Here is a 5000-nt window from a genome sequence, read left to right on the forward strand (position 1 = left end):
GAGGTTCGTTAGCATTGGGAATCTCGTTCGCACGCAACAGCACGGACACTCGCCGTTTACCCAGACCGACCGTTCGACAAGCATATGCCTGGGGTGCACTTTTTCCATAAAACCAGCCCGTCTTTTCCTGGAGGTCTCGTACTTCCAGAGCTCCGACGGGGGCGCAGTCTGGATTTTATATGCCCACCCAGAGCGAGTCTGAGTGGGACTCACGACGGTCTGATCAATGGTAGGGGGTGCTCTGTGTTTTGCACCACCACACTTGCCCTCTTCCATACAGCCCCGAAGGCCCGTTTTAGGACCGTCTTCCCTCCAGGTCGAGCTCCAGGGGGTGTCGGGCGAATCTGACTCTGGCCCAGGACGGGGCCACCCTCCCTGGGCTGGCCAGGGAGGTCTGAGACCATGGAGCTTTGGAACCACACCACGTCATTGGACTTAGTCGATTTTACTCAAATTTTTTGGCACCAGAGCCGGACCCCGCCACGCGCGCCGGGCTCGTGCCCAGGAAAGACGCACCCTGCCTGGGGTGCACTTTACATAAAACCGGCCTGTCTTTTCCTGGAGGTCTCGTACTTCCAGAGCTCCGACGGGGGGGGCGTAGTCTGGATTTTATATGCCCACCCAGAGCGAGTCTGAGTGGGACTCACGACGGTCTGATCAATGGTAGGGGGTGCTCTGTGTTTTGCACCACCACACTTGCCCTCTTCCATACAGCCCCGAAGGCCCGTTTTAGGACCGTCTTCCCTCCAGGTCGAGCTCCAGGGGGTGTCGGGCGAATCTGACTCTGGCCCAGGACGGGCCACCCTCCCTGGGCTGGCCAGGGAGGTCTGAGACCATGGAGCTTTGAACCCACGTCACGCCATTGGACTTAGTCGATTTTTCTCAATTTTTTTGGCACCAGAGCCGGACCCCGCCACGTGCGCCGGGCTCGTGCCCAGGAAAGATGCACCCTGCCTGGGGTGCACTTTTCAGAAAACCAGCCTGTCTTTTCCTGGAGGTCTCGTACTTCCAGAGCTCCGACGGGGCGTAGTCTGGATTTTATATGCCCACCCAGAGTGAGTCTGAGTGGGACTCACGACGGTCTGATCGCTGGTAGGGGTCCTCTGTGTTTGCCACCACCACGCTTCCCCCTCTCTCATACATCCCCGAAGGCCCGTTTTAGGACCGTCTTCGCTCCAGGCGGAGCTCCAGGGGTGGCGGGCAAATCTGAATCTGGCCCAGGACGGGCCACCCTCCCTGGGCTGGCCAGGGAGGTCTGAGGGCATGGAGCTTTGGAACCACACCACGTTATTGGACTCTGTCTATTTTTTCCCCCAAACTTTGGCACCAGAGCCGGACCACCACACCATGTGCGCTGGGCTCGTGCCCAGGAAAAGATGCACCCTGCCTGGGGTGCACTTTTCAGAAAACCAGCCTGTCTTTTCCTGGAGGTCTCGTAACTTCCAGAGCTCCAGCGCGGCGTAATCTGGATTTTTACATGCCCACCCAGAGTGACTCTGAGTGGGACTCACGACGGTCTGATCGCTGGTAGGGGGTCCTCTGTGTTTGCCACCACCACGCTTCCCCTCTCTCATACATCCCCGAAGGCCCGTTTTAGGACCGTCTTCGCTCCAGGCGGAGCTCCAGGGGTGGCGGGCGAATCTGAATCTGGCCCAGGACGGGCCACCCTCCCTGGGCTGGCCAGGGAGGTCTGAGGGCATGGAGGTTTGGAGCCACCGCACATTTTTTGTACTCTGTCGTTTTTCGAGATCTGGGCTTCAGAGTCGAGCCCAGGCTCCGTTTCAAGGTGGGCATTGGGCTTCGTTCTTGCCCAGGAGACCCGCACCCTGCCTGGGATGCACTTTTCAGAGAAACCGGGCCGCCTTTTCCTGGAGGTTCTCGTGTTTTTCAGAGCTCCACCACAGCAGAGATTGAATCCTCTTCCCCAGCCAGAGTGCACCCTCTCTGGCTTGGGTGAGTGCCTTGATGCCCTGGAGGTCCGAACCAACAGCACGTTTATGGACTTTGTCTATTTTTCCAAATTCGACTCCAGAGTCAAGCCGGCCAAGGGGCTCTCTGAAGGCCCCTCTCTCCCTCCCTCATCCTCTACAAGAGCCCCATGGTCCGTTTTAGGACCGTCTTCGCTCCAGGCGGAGCTCCAGGGGTGGCGGGGGAAATCTGAGTCTGGCCCAGGACGGGCCACCCTCCCTGGGCTGGCCAGGGAGGTCTGAGGGCATGGAGGTTTGGAGCCACCGCACCTTTTTGGACTCTGTCGTTTTTCGAGATCTGGACTTCAGAGTCGAGCCCAGGCTCCGTTTCAAGGTGGGCATCGGGCTTTATTCGTGCCCAGGAGACCCCGCACCCTGCCTGGGATGCACTTTTCAGAGAAATCGGGCCGTCTTTTCCTGGAGGTTTCGCGTTTTTTTTTTTTTTCAGAGCTCCACCACAGCAGAGATTGAATCTGCTTCCCCAGCCAGAGTGCACCCTCTCTGGCTTGGGTGAGTGCCTTGAGTGGCCAGGGCCAACATCACCCACGGGCATCGGGCTTTATTCGTGCCCATGAGACCCGCACCCTGCCTGGGATGCACTTTTCAGAGAAACCGGGCCGTCTTTTCCTGGAGGTTTCGCGTTTTTTTTTTTTCAGAGCTCCACCACAGCAGAGATTGAATCTGTTTCCCCAGCCAGAGTGCACCCTCTCTGGCTTGGGTGAGTGCCTTGAGTGGCCAGGGCCAACATCACCCACGGGCATCGGGCTTTATTCGTGCCCATGAGACCCGCACCCTGCCTGGGATGCACTTTTCAGAGAAACCGGGCCGTCTTTTCCTGGAGGTTTCGCGTTTTTCCAGAGCTCCACCACAGCAGAGATTGAATCTGCTTCCCCAGCCAGAGTGCACCCTCTCTGGCTTGGGTGAGTGCCTTGAGTGGCCAGGGCCAACATCACCCACGGGGCATCGGGCTTTATTCGTGCCCAGGAGACCCGCACCCTGCCTGGGATGCACTTTTCAGAGAAATCGGGCCGTCTTTTCCTGGAGGTTTCGCGTTTTTTCCAGAGCTCCACCACAGCAGAGATTGAATCTGCTTCCCCAGCCAGAGTGCACCCTCTCTGGCTTGGGTGAGTGCCTTGAGTGGCCAGGGCCAACATCACCCACGGGCATCGGGCTTTATTCGTGCCCATGAGACCCGCACCCTGCCTGGGATGCACTTTTCAGAGAAACCGGGCCGTCTTTTCCTGGAGGTTTGGCGTTTTTCCAGAGCTCCACCACAGCAGAGATTGAATCTGCTTCCCCAGCCAGAGTGCACCCTCTCTGGCTTGGGTGAGTGCCTTGAGTGGCCAGGGCCAACATCACCCACGGGGCATCGGGCTTTATTCGTGCCCAGGAGACCCGCACCCTGCCTGGGATGCAGATCGGTTTGTGTGAGTCCTGGTTGTGTGAGCGTTACCCTTCTACATCACCCCCAAGGCCCGTTTTAGGACCGTCTCGGCTCCGGGCGGACAGCCGGGGGGCGGGGGGCGAATCTGCCTCCGGCCCGGGTCGGAGCTCCCTCCCCGGGGCCGTGCGTGGAGACCCGTCGCGCCCGGAGCTCCCGTGCAACCCCACGTTTTGGACTTGGGTTTTGGAGCGAGCGAGCGGGGTCGAACCCCGGGGGCCGAGCCGCCACGGAGTCCCCGAGCCCCGGGGACGAAGCCCCGGGAGCGAGGTCCCTCCGTGGAGGCGCGAGCCCCCAGGGCCCGGCCGCCCGCCCGGGGAGGAGAGCGCACGCTCCCCTACCCCTCAGAACCCACGTGGCTGGTTGCAGCAGACCCTGTGCACCGGAGGTTCCTCCAGGAGCGCGGGGCTGGGTGCTCTAAGCCCAAGTCATACAGGCAACCATGCCTCCCCGGGACTCCCCCTGCGAGCGGCGGCTGTTTGAAGGACGGTAACCCCACCGCACGGGGCTTCAAACGACCGTAGCTCTCCGAAGGCGGCTCCGATCGACGCCAAATTTTTGTCGGCTGGAGAACGGGACGAGACCTTTCGAATGAGACCGCCCCCAGCCCCGTGGGCCCCCGGGGGCCCGAGATACGGGCCCCCAAAGCGCCCCGGAAGCGGAAAAACGCAAATATCTCGCCGAAAACTCGACGTGCCCGGCCGAGGCCGGGCTCATTCGAACCGTCTCGCCGAGCTGAACGCGTCCATATGCGTTTCGTCGTTTTTGGTCGAGTATTCGCGGAGATATCGGCCGAAAACCCTCGGCCGCGCTCTGAAATGGCGCCCGCCGATGACGTCACGATCCCGGGAGAAAATCGCCCGTATCTCCGCGACGCGAAGGCCCAGAGAGCTCAAATTTGGGTGGCGAGGTCCCACGGGGGCCCTCGCTCGAACCAGGGCGGCGGCGGGCCCCGGGGACGCCCCCTACCGGATCGCCGTTCGCCGGGACCCCCGACTTTGAACGGCTATAACTCGGGGACCCGGGCGAGTTGGACCTCGTGGGTGGGCTCTTTCGAAAGGCCCCGTCCGGCACTACGGTCGATTCGAGTTTGGGGAAGATTGGCCCGGGGGTTCGCGAGATATAAGCCAAAAACGCCGCGCCTTTGACCGGGCCTAACTCCCTGACCCCGAGGCCCCCGGGGACGCGGGTGGCCTCTTTGGATAGGGCCCCCCGAGGCCTACGGAAGACCCGAGTTTGAAATTTTTTCGCCCGGCCGTTTTCGAGATATCGGCGAAAAACGGAATCTTCCCGTCCGGTGGGTGGGTGGGTGTGGGTGTGGGTGTCTCCGGGGGGCGGGGGGACTTCCAGGACCCCGGGGGGGCCACCTGGCCGTGCCCGAGGACGGTGCACCTCCCTGGGTGTGCCGTCAGAGCCTCCGGGGCCCCGGAAGTCCCCGCCCACTGCACGTTTTCGGACTTTGAGGGATTTTCGGGCCCCGAATTCGAACGCCCGTAGCTCGGGGACCCGGCGGCCCAGAGACACCGGACTCGGGTCAAGTGTGGCGTCCCGGCGGGCCCCTCGCAAAGAGCCCGCCCCCGAGCTCCGGGGCC

This window comes from Pimephales promelas, chromosome 2 (genome assembly GCF_988280905.1).
Source record: "Pimephales promelas chromosome 2, fPimPro1.hap1.1, whole genome shotgun sequence".
Lineage (NCBI taxonomy): Eukaryota > Metazoa > Chordata > Actinopteri > Cypriniformes > Leuciscidae > Pimephales > Pimephales promelas.